Source organism: Pseudonaja textilis, chromosome 1 (genome assembly GCF_049901715.1).
Source record: "Pseudonaja textilis isolate UNSWEBS1 chromosome 1, rPseTex1.2, whole genome shotgun sequence".
NCBI classification, from domain to species: Eukaryota; Metazoa; Chordata; class Lepidosauria; order Squamata; family Elapidae; genus Pseudonaja; species Pseudonaja textilis.
In genome coordinates, this window is record NC_141990.1 from 136008916 (window position 1) to 136024350 (window position 15435).

Here is a 15435-nt window from a genome sequence, read left to right on the forward strand (position 1 = left end):
TGGATTCAATTATAATCATGTTGAGGACTACCTGTAGCTGGGTTCATTCAGTATTTTATGCTAGGTCATCAATGGGGAAAAAAATACAATAAGGCTTAGTCCATAATGCGGATATAGGTGGATGTTTTGCATAAGAAAAATAAGCCCTTTTACCAGGAAGATTTTAGAATTGCATCTAGTTATATTTTCACCTGAGTGAAGCTGAAAATGCCACTGATCCAAATCAAGATGTTATGAAATACATCATAAGATACGAGCAATATAAGAACATTCATAACCATAATTGGTCCCTCATAAAAATCCCTGTATGTTCCCAGATCTACCGTGTAAGTGTAACTCGTCTTTCATCAATGGTAAGATCCAGTTTCTTCCATAAAGTCAGCGTAGCATGAAATGAATGGATTGAATTGGAATTTTTTCGAAATATTATGCCACAATTCCCTAGTTGATTTAATAGCAACATGAATTTTATATATAGTGTATTTTATATTATGAGCTCAAAACAGTCCAATGAATTGAAAGTACTGTGTTTGAATATAGCAAGAAAGAGCCTTGGGAAGAAAATTTACACATCTTTGAAAATTTGACGATAATCACAAAATATGCATAGTATTATACTTCAAGAACTGGAAAACTAAAACTGTTTAGCTAGAAAACAGGCATCATTTCAAGTATATCTTCAGAAATGAAGAACCTCAGGAAAATCTCCAACGCAATTTATTTAGTGTCTCCCCTAGATATATGAAAATTCCATAGAAAACTATTCTGGCAATTGTACTACTGTCAAGATTATGTAGCCTATTCCAAATAATAAGGTGTAAAGACTCAAATCTGTCAAGATCTAAGGGAATCTCTTCATATTTCTTATGGAGATTTAATTATTTGATAAATATCAAAGGAAATGCAGGTAGTCCTCGACTTACGACCAGAATTGACCCCAAAATGTCTTTTGCTAAGTGAGACATTTGTTAAGTGAGTTTTGCCCCATTTTACGACCTTGCTTGCCACAGTTGTTAAGTGAATCACCGCAGTTGCTAAATTAGTAACATTAGTTAACATTAGTTAACTAAATTAGTTAAGTGAATCTGGCTTCCCCATTGACTTTGCTTGTCGGAAGGCCATAAAAGGTGATCACATGACCCTGGGAGACTGCAACGGTCATAAATAGCAGTCAGTTGCCAAGCATCTGAATTTTGATCACATGACCAAGGGGATGATGGAATGGTCGTAAGTGTGAAAAAACGATCATGAAGTCACTTTTTTCAGTGGCATTGTAGCTTCAAACAGTCCCTAAATGGACGAGGACTCTCTATATTTAAAAGTTAATTCAATAAATAGAGAAAAACAAATTACTCGGTGCACTGATACATAAACATTGCCTATTGACATACATTCTGATGTAGACCAGTTAAACGTGACTCATAACTCACCCAAGCCCTTTGATCAAATGCCTCAAGTCCAGAGAATAAGGTTCAGTAATAAAGAATAAATATATTCTGACATTGTCTAACAGCATAGGCTAAAGGTTCTAAATAAAAGCCAAAGAAGAAAGTGAACATCCATGCATGGTACTTTTATATAGTGGGAAAGGTGAAGGAGAACACTGACCCTGACTTTAGATTTACAGGCTGCATAAATGAATCGAGACCCATTTTATAAATCTTTTGGAAAATCAGAATTTAGATAAGGTGATGTACATAACCTAGAGATTTTATGAGAAGCTTTTTCCACATCCAGTGATAGAATTATGTCTTGATTTTTTTTTTACTCTTTATTCAGACAATAACATCCACTATCAAGCAAACATCACCTAATCCAGCTCTAGCTTTTAATAATCTTGCTTTGCTCATTCTTGACCATGAACAAAATCACTTGCTGAAGTCTGTCAGTTAAGGGAATGGCTAAGATTTTAGTATCTATAACAATCAATAGGTATATAATATTTACTTTCTTCTGTTTTCCTTTTATCCCTTAATGAAATAAAGAGCTACAGAAGAGAAGGAGGGGGGGAGAGAGGGGGAGAGAGGGAGAGAGATAGATCAGTCTGGAAATCCTAGCACAGTGATGGCGAATCTTTTTATTATAGTGTGCCGAAAGCACATATACGTGCCGGCACCCACAATGCAATACGTCCTGCCTCCCTACACATGTGCATGCAACACCCCCATCCTGCCCTCTTACCCGCACTGTGCATGCGCGCACCTCCCAAAGCTCAAGGCAAGCCTCTGCAGCTTCAGGAGGCCGAAAAACGGGCCTTCTGGAAATACCGGAAGTGCCTGTTTTCAGCCTCTGGAGGGCCTCTGGCTGAAAATGGGCCCATTTCGGCACTTCTGGTATTTCTGGAAGACCCCCTTTTTTTTTTGGCCTCACAGGGCTGCAGAGGCTTCCCTCAAGCCTCTGGGCGGGTGAAAACAGCCTCCCCTGAGTTTCAGAGGCCCTCCAGAGGCTGAAAACAGGCACTTCCGGTATTTCTGGAAGGCCTATTTTTTGGTCTCCTGAGGCTGCAGAGGCTTCCCTTGAGTCTTGGGAGGGTGAAAACAGCCTCAAAGGGGCTAAAAATCACCTGGGAGGCACACACATGTGCAGTGCAGGTAAGTTTTAACTGGGAATGCAGTATCTGCAGATTCCTTTCCCCAAATTTGCTTTTCCACACTTACTCATCCCCGTTTTTTTGCACTTTGGAAAAAATGCAGAGAAGAACAACTGAGATGATTAAAGGCCTGGAGACTAAAACATACGAAGAATGGTTGCAGGATTTGGGTATGGCTAGTCTGGAGAAAAGAAGGACTAGAGGTGACATAATATCAGTGTTCCAATATTTGAAGGGCTGCTACAAAGAGGAAGGAATCAACTTATTTTCCAGAGTGCTGGACAAGAAACAATGGATGGAAACTAATCAAGGACAGAAGCAACCTGGAACGAAGGAGAAACTTCCTAACAGTGAGGACAATTAATCAGTGGAACAGCTTTGCCTTCAAAAGTTGTGGGTGCTTCATCACTGGAAGCTTTTAAGAAAAGGCTGGACAGCCACCTGTCTGAAATCGTATAGGTTCTCCTAGACTCAAAGACCTCCAAGGTCTCTTCCAGCTCTATTCTGAATTGGAGGGAAAAATGAATCTCTGTGCTCTGTCCCTATGAAGAGATCATAAAGATTCCTTTTCCGCTATCCACATTTTAGATGCTCCAGATCTCATCCAATGAGAGAAGAGCAGGGGTGGGATTCTACAGGTTTGCACCTGTTCGCTAGAACCGGTTGTTAACATTCTAAGCAGTTCAGGGAACCAGTTGTTAGAAGAAATTACTGCCCTAATCCTGTAAGGAAGGCAGGAAGGAAGCATTCTAGTGTTGCTTACAGAAACTGCCTCTCCGTTAACCCTTATTACATTCTTGGCAGGACTAGACTTCATGTCTCAGGAACCTCTCTGGAGTTTTTTCCCCCTCCTTTGCTGGTACTTTGCTTGAATGGAGTGACCATTCAAAGTTACAATGGCACTAAAAAAAGTGACTTATGACCATTTTTCACACTTATGACTGTTGCAGCATCCCCACAGTCATGAGAGGCCAGGCGAGGAGATGCGTGCCTCGATGTGAGTGATGTTGAGTTGACCACATCCAGTCAGTCACATGACCACCAAGCCACGCCCACCAACTAAGCCACACCCACAGAACCGGTTGTTAAAAAATTTGAATCCCTCCCCTGGAGAAGAGAGGCCTGTCAATCGCAAGATTCATTGCAAAACACACTGGGAGTCAGAAGATGGAAAGGTTGAAGGCATTTCCGCAAATATGAAAGGAAAGAAGATAATCAGGAAATTTGCTTTCCTAGTCTTGGTATAAGAAGCTTTCTAGCCTTGCAGGGAGCAAGAGACTCCAGTTACATTCCTCTTGACCATACATCATAACTGGAAATCCTAGGAATCTATCTCTTTCACTTCTCAGGGCTGCTAAAGCTCTGTGTGCATCCATGTGGGTGAGTGATTCTGAAATAAAATTTCATGGGTCTCTATGCTTGTCAAATTGGCTTACCATCTTTGTTCCCTTTTGCGGGAAGCCAATGTAAATTCATCTGGGTGCAATATACAGTATTTGTGTCCTGCCTTGAAAAATATTTTTCCCATTCTTATCCACACTGTCATTTACGAGTTCTGTAAAACATTCCAGTCAGAATCGTTGTTTTCCTCCACGCAAAGGACAATTGCCATGAGGATGATCGATGCAATCAAAGGGATCAGTTTCCTCTCAAGTCTGATTGGACGAACGTTAAGGCAAAAGTACAGGAACAAATGTAATAAAAACTTCAGCCGTTCACAGGAGCTGAATGATGGTCATGATGAACAACCCCGTTGAGTAGTGAGACAACTTACTACTAGCTTTCTCTCCAAGGGGGAAACAAAGGCTGCCTTTATGAAGGGGAAAAGGATACAGATGGTGTTTGCTACTCAGTTGTTCAACCGTAGGGCGGGGGGCTGATTTTCACGTACTCCAGGAGTAAGAGTTCAGTCATCTCCCTCGTTTCAAGTATGGTTTGTTTTAAGCCATGCAAGGGGGAGGAAAAGGGCCTATACATGAATGTTTGCTTCTGGCAATACCCCACATGACCAATGTTCTCATGTTCATGGAATCTTGCATGCAAACAGAGATGCTTTTAACTTCAAAGTGTAATTTTAGTCCAGGCCACTTCACTATTGCACATCTCATTCTGTCAAGAGCAAAGGCATAACTTTGCTCACATGCCTACAACCCGATTGTCCAAAGATGCTGGTGTTCGTAGCCACTGCTTGTTAGGTAGGGGTGATGTCCTGTGGTTTGTGTTGACAATGGAAGTTTACATAATTCTCTGCAGAAATCACGCTGAAGCTGAGGTTCCTCTCCTACTTTTATTTTGAAAAAAAAGGCTGGAAAGCAGATGATGGCGTTTAGATATAACACTTTTGGCGAAGGAAATGGGTTAGATCTATTTTTTATGTGTAAATTTACTTCTCAACCTACGTGCACAATTGAGCCCACAATTTATGTTGCTAAGTGAGGCACCTCTTAAGTGAGTTTTGTCCCATTTTATGACTTTTCCTGCCACACTTGTTAAGTGAATCCCAGTAGCTGTTCAGTTACTAACAAGGTTGTTATGTGAAACTGGCTTCCCCGTTGACTTTGCGTGTCAAAAGGTCTCAAAAGGGGATCACATAATCCCAAGACGCTGCAACCATCATAACTGTGAACATCCAAATGTAAATCATATGACCGTGGGGATTCTGCATCAGTCATAAGTGTGAAAAACGGTCATAAGTCATTTTTTTTTCAGTGCTGTTGTAACTTGAAACGGTCACTAAACAAACGTTTGTAAACCAAGGACTACCTGTAACATGAAAGGGAGGAGAAGCCTCTGGCTGTGTTTGACAGGAATACCAACTCTTGAATAATGCCATGGAAGAAGCTCTCCTTGTACGATTAAAATCAATTCTGTAGGCAGGGCAAACAACCTTTTTCTGCCAGCCTCCCAAGAAGTTTCCAGAATTAAATGAAAACGCCGCAGCAAGAGGTAAATAGAAGAACCAAGTGAGGTACCATCGGGGGTGGGATTCTACCGGTTTGGAATGGTTTCAAGTGAACCCCTTGCTCCCAAGATCAGGTGGCAGCAGGTTCACTGTGACGAGCGTGTGGGCCCACCCGCCAGGCCCTGCTCTTTCCTGTGCTTTATTCCCTTTTGTGAGAGCACAGCTGATTCGCGCGGAAGAGTGGTTTGCCGTGCCTCAGCTGTTTTAGTCACAGGGATTGCAGAAGAAGGTAAGTATCAAACCTTTTTGAAACGCAAAGCGCGCACGCAGAGCACGCATTTGGCATGAACACGCGCGACCCCTGAACCGGTTGCTATACCGGTGGAATCCCAGCCCTGGATGCAATCAAACTGAGCCTTGGCTTACATAACCCTGACTTGACTCAAACATTTCATCTCTGATCATCTGAGGTTCAGTGTTCACCTTCAATAAAGTTCATGATTCTTTCTTTCCCCTGGCTGCAGATTAAGAAGGAAGGAAAGGTCCGGGAAGAGACCTCCAGGCTTCAGTCAGTTTTTTTTTTTTAAAGAACATTTATGCAATCCCAAGTTTGGATGGTATTTCTGGGTTTAATGCTTGATGCCTGGTGGTACAATGTGCTGCTACTGCTGAGGATGATGATGGTGTTTAATGTTTTTCCATTAAATGCATTCGTTTATCCCAGTGCCTTAATCTGAAAAAATTGCACAGGACAGGTACAATTTCAGGTCTTCTCTGAAACTTTATTTCCAGTGCATTAACCTTTTAATGCACTGTGGGTTATGGATTGTGGGTTATAAACTGATAAATAGTTCAGCACATCACTGAAAACCTAACGCTCAATCGACTAAAGTAAATACAATATATATAACAATTTTGAAAGCTTCTTTGTCTTATTGTGGCCGACTTTTACTTTATATTTTGTTGCTCATTCACCACCTAATTTGGCAACTTTACTGTTAGGTAGTTTGCCCTTTTCTTTTGTTACTGCATAGATCTCAAAGAACAGTTTGCATTTCGTTTCCTAGCAATTTACAGTGAAATATTTGGGCACAGAATAAACGTGCCTCCCCTCTCAATGTTCTTTTCATAAAGGATTAAACAATATGTAACTTTTATTACAGTTCTCTATTCTTCTTCCTTTTCCACCTTTGCAGGGAAAGCATTAATTTAACCTCCCGAATAAACCGTTCTAATGATTTGATTAATAAGACCATATTCCTTTCTCAGATAAAAATAAAATAACAATGGAGTAACTCTTAAAATAACTGCATTTCTAACCAAACATCTTAAGTAGCTTTGAGCACTGTCATTGCTCTGCTTTCTTTCCCCTTCTTCCGATAAATTTTCAGGATGTTAATCCATCTTCTTGTCATTTTTTTAGGGTGTGTGTGTGGAAACAGTGCCTGATGTTGCCACCCCCTCTGAATCTTTAACACAGTGCATTCTCTCTTTTGTTGGTAAAAGGTTTAGCATCCAAATAGTGTGCTGGGAAGGTGAACTCAGAAAAGATGGTGGGGCCATGGTAAAAGAGAACAATAATAGAGAAAAGGCCAACAGTATTTCCCTATAAAATTAAATTACTGAATGTAATACAGCAAGGATGAGTGTTCTTTATAGTCTATTCTCTTTCTGTTTACAATTGGTCAGAAATTGGCGCTGGTACTTTGGGAGCCTGTGCAAAGCCTGAGATTAATGAGATTGTGAGAATGCAAGCTATGTTCCCCCAACCTTTGGGATTAAATTGGGTTTCAGATTAATGAACATCCAGAGGTAAATGTCAAAAAGGAGGTGATAAATTATATTCTTTGCACTACATTCTCCATCTTCACTTAGCTCTCCTCTAACCTTCTCAGTCAATTCTGGCTGTTCTTTGGAAAGGCAGATACTGAAGCTGAAGCTCAAATACTTTGGCCAGCTAATGAGAAGAGAAGGCTCCTTGGAAAAGACCCTGAGGTTGGGAAAGATGGAAGGCAAAAGGAGAAGGGGACGACAGAAGGTGAGATGGTTAGATAGTGTCACTGATGCAATGAACATGAATTTGGGCAAACTTCGGGAGATAGCGGAAGATAGGGGGCCCATGCTATGGTCCATGGGATTGCAAAGACTCAACTGAATAACAAAAAAAATCTTCTCAAAATGGTTAACAGCTCCATAGCTAACTCTTCTCCAGTCCCAGAGAAACCTGATCAGTCTAATTTCTGCTCTTGACATCATTAGGGCTGGAGTAAATCCTTCATGAGCAGGGGGCTGGACTAGAAGACCTCCAAGGTCCCTTCTATTCTATTCTATTCTATTCTATTCTATTCTATTCTATTCTATTCTAAATCTGTCCTTGCCACTGAGTGACTGATTTTTTTTTCACACTTGGCTTTATTCAAAGCAAACAGATCTGGGTGGAAGGCATGGAACACTTTTGTTCTACGGATGAACTATAAGACACCAATCAGCACCGCTTTATGGTCATGCTTTCCACCTAAGCTTTTCTTAAAAAAAAATCCCAAACTTTTTAGAAGAGGTGAAATTGAAAGAACATTGGTCTTAATTAACCCAAGTGCTCGCTGCTTTATCCTAAGGAGGACATTGAGCAGGTAGGCCACCCAGGCTCTTCAAGTGGATAATGCAGTTGACTGGTAGGATATGCTCAGCCAAGGATGACACGACTGCTGAGTCAAGGGAAGAAAGCTTGACCTGAAAAACATACCAACAGTTTCTTCTAAGTAACATTGTCTGTGAATATCACTATACTAACAGGCACAGTTATGAACAGCAGATGGTATTTATATGGTTGGGTTTTTGTTTTTTGTTTTTTTAAAAAAAGATCTACCAGACTCTAGTCTCATTTAATAAAGCATGTGTGGTGTATGTGAATGTGTGTGCCAGCACTTGATTTATTCTCTCAACAAGGAGAATCATATTAATATTAAAACAGTTATCTAATATTTATGACAGACAGACAATTAATAGGCACATTTAGAGGGGTATGATATGTGAGTTCTCAAATGCTACCAGATTAATAAAGCCATGATAGTATGAGCTTCAGGGAAGAATAACATATAAATATTTGTCTACTTTGATTTTTGCCTTCCCCTGCTTACATTTTTTTTTATCGATGTGGGGATTATTATCTCTGGAAGTCTCAGCCATTCTGGAGGTAATAGTCCTATTTACTGGAGGCAACAGTTTTACTACTTGTAACGAATACTACCAGTAGTATTTACTGTAAATGTAAAATACATTTACAACCAAGGTGTTAATGGAATGAAACCAGGCTGTAAAAGTAGCACCCTCAAGCAAAAGGGGCCCCTTCAAGCTTCTCTTTGCTTCCTACTCCTTCAACTAATCTGGTCCCATGGGGTTTCCATACCTAACTGGCAGGGCCTCATTGAATAGCATCTCTGCCCTTGTGTAAGTCAAGTGGATGGCATTATTCACTATGTTCTCCACTGGCCCATTTCCAATGAGATCAGGACCAAATGTTGATGGCAGGTGAATTCAAGGGTTTGGATCTCAAATAATTGAATTAGTCTCTTTCAGATGTGTTTTGTACTGTTAGTAGTCATGGGCTACTTTTTTTGGATTGTCATTTAATGGTTGACCCTTTTGCCCTTCTCCCTTCCCTTCCCCCCTCCCATGTCTTCCCCTAATATAGACCTGGTCTAGAGTTTGAACTGCAAAACTCTCCTCTCCTCTCCTCTCCTCTCCTCTCCTCTCCTCTCCTCTCCTTGTTTTCTTATATTTTATGCTATGCTATGTTCTTATAACCTTGATTACAATAGATTTATTCATACTACATTATATATACGAGCAGCTAAGATCCAGATAACCATGGGGCATTAGAGAGGAAGTATTTCCTGTACTTTTTTGCTGCAATGTTTGGACCTGGTCAGAGTTTTACACTTCAAACTCTAGACCAGGTCTATAATAGAAGCCAGACTCGAAGAGCAGTGCCAAACAAGAGTGAGGGATGAACCAATACCTCCTCCTTCAAAGCACTCATACAGAATGGAAACATATCATATCAGCATTTTTGCAGCCCTAAGACTTTCTGGTAATTGAATGGGAGACATCTTTTGAAGATAGGGGTTGTGAATGTTTCACACCTGTATGGCTGTAAGTTAGTGCCTGAGCTCTCACCACTGGAGTGGTGCTGGGGCCATCTGAGAGGCTTGCCTTGTGCCTCAAGAAGGGTACCTTTCCCCCATAGATAGAGGAAATATACTTTAGGTATCTCGCAAGCCAGTTCTCATATTATAGAGGAGCTTTTAGAGTTTATGGTTTAGACCGACTTGTGCACCTACAATTATGGTTTGTAAAGCTATGGTTTGTGGTTTAGTGCGAGATATAAGAGATATAATTGTGACTTAGTCAATGATCCATGATTTACACAGTGATGGCTTAATAATGAACAGGTGAGCTCTCTGAATCTGCAATACTGAACAATGAATTTGGAAGTTCCCAATTCAAGCCATGAACTATGAGTTGGTATCAGAAAATCACTGTTGTTCAGTTTCTTATCTGAAAAAATGGCGGTAATCATCAAGGCTTAAAGACTGCCATAGTGCAGAATGCAAAGCTACAATGCCAAACATCAATGACAATTGTCATTGTATTGTGTAAGAAGAACCCCAAATGGTTCACACTCAAATTAAAGCTGCTGATTTCCCAAGTTGCAGAAATACAAAATTTGGAATGACATGGAATTTGGCTTTCTGAAATGCCATTACAATAATAATAATTTTAAAAAGCCTTTATCAATCAAAGCAATGTGAACATTTCACTGCTGAATGAATCAGTCTTTAATGATCTTCTTCTCAACCTTTAACCACATGAGGTGGCTGAGGGACCACACAGATACCATGTTTACTTACCAGGCTGCTAGACTGTTGATAATGGTTGAAGTGCTTTCCATATACTGTAAATCTAGCAGCTTTCTCCCTCCTCTCTCTAGCATGTTAAAGCATTCCAATCCTTCCAAATAATAAATATTAATACTCCTGGATGCCTAGCCAGCTATTACTTTCATATCCTTTTATGTTTCTTTTATTATTAGATAATGGTTCTGTATAAATAAAATGCCAAAGTATTTTATAGCTACAGTTGTAAGTATGTTTGAATACAATTATTGATCGCAATGCATAAGTAAAATTCACACCTAGCGTTATTCTCAGTGGCCTGACTCACACAAAGCCATAGTGAGATTGGATTGGTTTTGGTTTGCTGCGCTGTATGAACCTAGATGTTGTAGCTTGATAAGCGTGGTTTATGGCTTAATATGTTCTGTGTCTCAGACAATAAATCATGCGATAATGTAATGTGTGAAATCAATCAGAAAGGAAAGGAGAAAGAAAAGAGGGGGGAAAAAGAAAAGACAAGAATGACTCAAAGACCCTCTTTCTTGCTTTTTCTTAGAGAATTTGTGAATTGCTTGTACTGATCAAGGTACTCTGAGGGAGGGATCAAAAAAGTGAAGAGATGGCCACAATCAAAGCTTCACCTTTTTATGTATTCTCATAGGCGTGACATGCATTAAAAAGTGGTAAATCACACAACTAGTGCTGTCATCTTGACTTTTTGGACCATATACACCACTCCCCCAAGTTGATAAGAGCAATTATTTTATTTCTCTAGGAGAAATTCGATTTGGCTGTTCAATTTTCACAAGAAATTCAGAAGAAATTATCCCATTGCCTTTAGACGAAGTCTCCGAAGTCTCCGTCACTAACTGGTCATTTGGTTAGAAGCACTGCTACAGGACAACTTCTCAGTTGCTTGGAAACTTTATGGCTCTGATCTCACAATGTGAACAACTCAGCCCTCCTGAAATTATACCCACCGTGATCTGTGCAGGTGGGTTGTCATGTCATTTTTACAGGTTTCCCAGCTTCTAGCAAGGAGGGTGGGATTGACATTACTTCCTCCCCACCTCCTTTTTTGAAGGGAGGGGGTGTTGCTAGCCATAGAATGAGGTCCACCACGAGATGTTTCAGTAAGGTTTTAAGAAGAGATCAAAGAGAAAGCTAAAAGTGCAAGAAAGGGAAAATGTAAAAAGAAAAGAAAAATACAAAGTAGCTGCTTCCAATCTCTTTTACAGCAGTTACAATCATACATTTACCTCTTACTCCATGCTTACAACGTAATTCTCTTTTTTTCTATAATCTGTTATGTCTAATTATCAAAACCATAAATCATGAATTCATTTTTTCTGGCAGACTATAAAGGATTTCCACAGAAATAAACAGATATTTTTCTCTGATCAAAGAAATCAATTTAGCTATCTCTGCAAGTTCCACCATATTCACCAACCATTTCTCCATTCTGGGTAGTGCCGAATCTTTCCATCTTTGTATATGTAATAATCCTGCTGCAGTTATCATCTATCATCTTTTTCCCACTGTTCATTCATTAGTCCCAAGAGAAAAGAAAACTCTGGTTTCAAGCGTATGTTTAAAATCTCTGAATTAATGTGTGTATTTGAATCTATAATTTTCTAGCTTTTTTTACATGCCCACCGAACATGATAAAATGTTCCTTCTTGTGCTTCACAACCCTCATGAAAAGAACCTTGCAAAATTATTTTCAGTCTATTAGCTGAAATGGTTGTGAATGACTTGTAGTCATTATTCGATAATGATATCAGCCTAGAGTTTCTTGTTAAAGTCAAATCTTGTCTCGCTTTAAGTCTTAGTGCTCTATTGGCCTCTTTCCAATTCTCTGGCACTTTTCCTCTCTGTGGGATAAAATTCATTCATATAACAATTAAGGAAGTTTCTGAAGTTATGAAAAAAAAGAGAGATTAAACTAGGAAAGGTGTCTAGACCAGATGGATTATCAGGCTCTTATTACAAATGTTTTGAGGATGAACTTTTGCCATTCTTACAAAAAAAGCAGATTAAAAATGGAAGCTGAGAAATGTTAGTTATCAGGCATGTGGTCCTTTAAAAATATTGTAATGAGAAGTTGCTCTGTCATGCTGAGAATGTGAAGACAAGTATGCTTAGGAGATAAAGAAAGTCTTCTGTAATGTAAGATAATTATTGTAATAGACAAAACTGTGTTTTATCAGCTTCCTTGACACTCTGAAGTGGTTTTTACCTTGTCATTTTCTGATGTTAATAATATGATTTATCAGGATATGAAAGCACTATGTATTTAAGATCAAGTACCTGGTGTTAAAAAATAATATTTTAAGTTTGAATAATACAGAGGTGGATTTCTGCAAACTAAAATATGTATTATTGGTGGGAGTGTGTCAGAGTTTTGCAGATCTGAGTGCATGCAAATGGGATTAATTGGAATATATTTTCATGATTACACAGCTGTAAAAACCAGAGCTGGAATTCACTTTTATGATGATTACTAGTCCAACCAAACTATTATATATTCCTAAAATTTCCTTCTTGTCAGACAATTATAGCCACCAAAATGCATTGGTTACATTTTAGGTTTATATGTTGGCATAAGTTTTAACAATTCTGATATCCCTGAGTGAGACAATATATTTTATGTTTAGGAAAATAACCTAATTTGAATTTCTTTATGGTCCCATTCAACAACTACTTTGGTGCCCTCACTTTTATTATATTTTAAGGCTGAAATTGATATAATAAAAAAATTATACACACACACACACACACACACACACACACACACGGAGAAGGACAGAGGGAGGGAGGGATAGAGGCAGGCATATGAAGTGCTTTGTTAATGCTATTCAGAATTTGAATTCTGCACAATAAGAATACATGAAATTGATCCTGCCCATTGCATCCTATCCTAGCTACCTGGTATTCTGTCTTCTACATGTTTGGCATGGACAGACTGCAGTGAAGACTGAACTTCCATTGGTTATTTGTATAAATATAAATATCCTACGCCCCTTAGAATTCTGGAAGATGAATATAATACACTGTGTCTATGTACCAGTCCAAGAGAAACAAAGCTTTCTTCAGAAGAAGCTGCACTTTCAGGCTGCTGGTGTCTATAGAAATTGGTAACTAAGATGCAGTGGCAAAGCAAGACCAATGGCATCGCCCCCATTTTCCCATTTTCATGGTTCTAGGGTAAGTAAGACCAAATATTTTGCCAATACAGCAAGGCGATGGTACAATATGTTCTGATGTTATTCCTTTATTACTGTAGTGGCCAAACTGTTACAAGGACTATACAATAAGCTCATAGGTTCTATCAATCTTGTATCAGCTGCTGCCTTCATATCCATCCTTGGGGGTAGTAGAACCAGGCAATATTCAAAGGCTTGAAATACAGTACTCATAAACACGTTAGATACTGATAAAAGAGAATTTGTCACTTTGATTTGAAATGAGGGATCCTCCCTACTTTCTGAGATTGATTGTTTTCTTGCCAACATTTCATTATCCAAACTAGGTAACATCATCAGTGCTGCAGTGCTGTTAATGAAATATCTGCAAAAGAGCACCAAGGACCCCTTAGTTCAGATACTATGGCCATCAGTATTTACACAGTGCTGTCATAAATATACCCAATACTGCTGCAAGTAAAGTTTCATTTGTCATGTAATATTGGACTTGCAGAACAGGGGTTGAAAAATGATTGATCTACCACCTGTGATTAACAATGTATTTATATGTGGGATGCTGAAAAAGCAAACAGAAATATTATAGATGCATCTAAAGTGGCAAATTTTTAAGTGCAATTTCAAACAATAAATGCTTATTAACTCCCCATCAGGCCACTGGCAATTTCAAATTACTTGGTATTGAATAGTACGTTCATTGCATTCAATATTTATACCTTCTCTGATAAGAAATGTGATTATTAGCCCCTTCTGAAAATGAATAAAGATCTCCCCTCCTCATCCACTTTTCATGACGGTTGGAGTAGCTTGGAAATTTCAGTTCTAAAATATGTCACCAAAGAATATGTCACCAAAACCCAAAAGTATTATATGAAGTGTGCTGTATGTAAGGTCACATACAATGCATAATCAATGATTTTGTGAAGTTTAGCATGTAAAGATCCAAAATGTTCTTGTTCATCTTAAATAATATCCTTTCAAACCACCTTTTTTTTAAAAAAAAAAACAATGCACTCAAGTCTTTGAGTTCAAGGGTCATGCTTGGACACAGATTTCTCATGCAAGTCAAAAACAGCACAGGGCTATGGACCTATGTGCTGTTCTTATTGTGGTAATCTCCTGCTGAGCAGATGTTAAACAGAGATTCATTCATTCATTCATTGGCGGTATTTTAAACTTGTAGTGATAACCCCAGTGTCCAGCTGGCCTACTTTTCCTATTGCAATAAAAAGTGCTCTAATGGCCCTCAGCAGTACAAGATGCCAAGAGATGCTCAGATGAGATAAATTTGGGTCTTTGATATCCCTTTGGCTTGGCAAATTGGTAAATTTATTTATTTTTCCAATGTTATAAATAGAGGAAGTTATATTCGTGAATTATTTACGAAACGTTTAAGTGCATATCAGGATTTCCCTCCATGTACAACTGAGTGGAAAACCCTGATTCCGGTTATCTTCCCCACCCCCACCCCTTCCCTACTTTCTTCTTCTCTGCACTTTTGAACCCCTCATCCCCAAGAGTCCTCATTGCTAACTTGAGAGACTGTGAAGTCCCTCCCTAATGTACTCAACCCTCAAGAGATCAAACAGGAAGTTGACAGAGCAGAGTAGGCTACACTTGATGGATGAATGTGTGTACATAAATCACTTCCTCAAAGAGAAATTGTTCCAACTCACTCACTGGCAATGAACTGCAAAGGACACACACCATCGCCGGAAAAAAGGCTTTGCAAATGAGAAAAATAGATTAAGTTTCTGAAAATTGTCAAGCTACCCCCTCCCTAAAAAAAAAAGTTGTATGTTACAGTAGCTGAATGAGGAAGCAATTGGCTGAGGGGTATTTTTT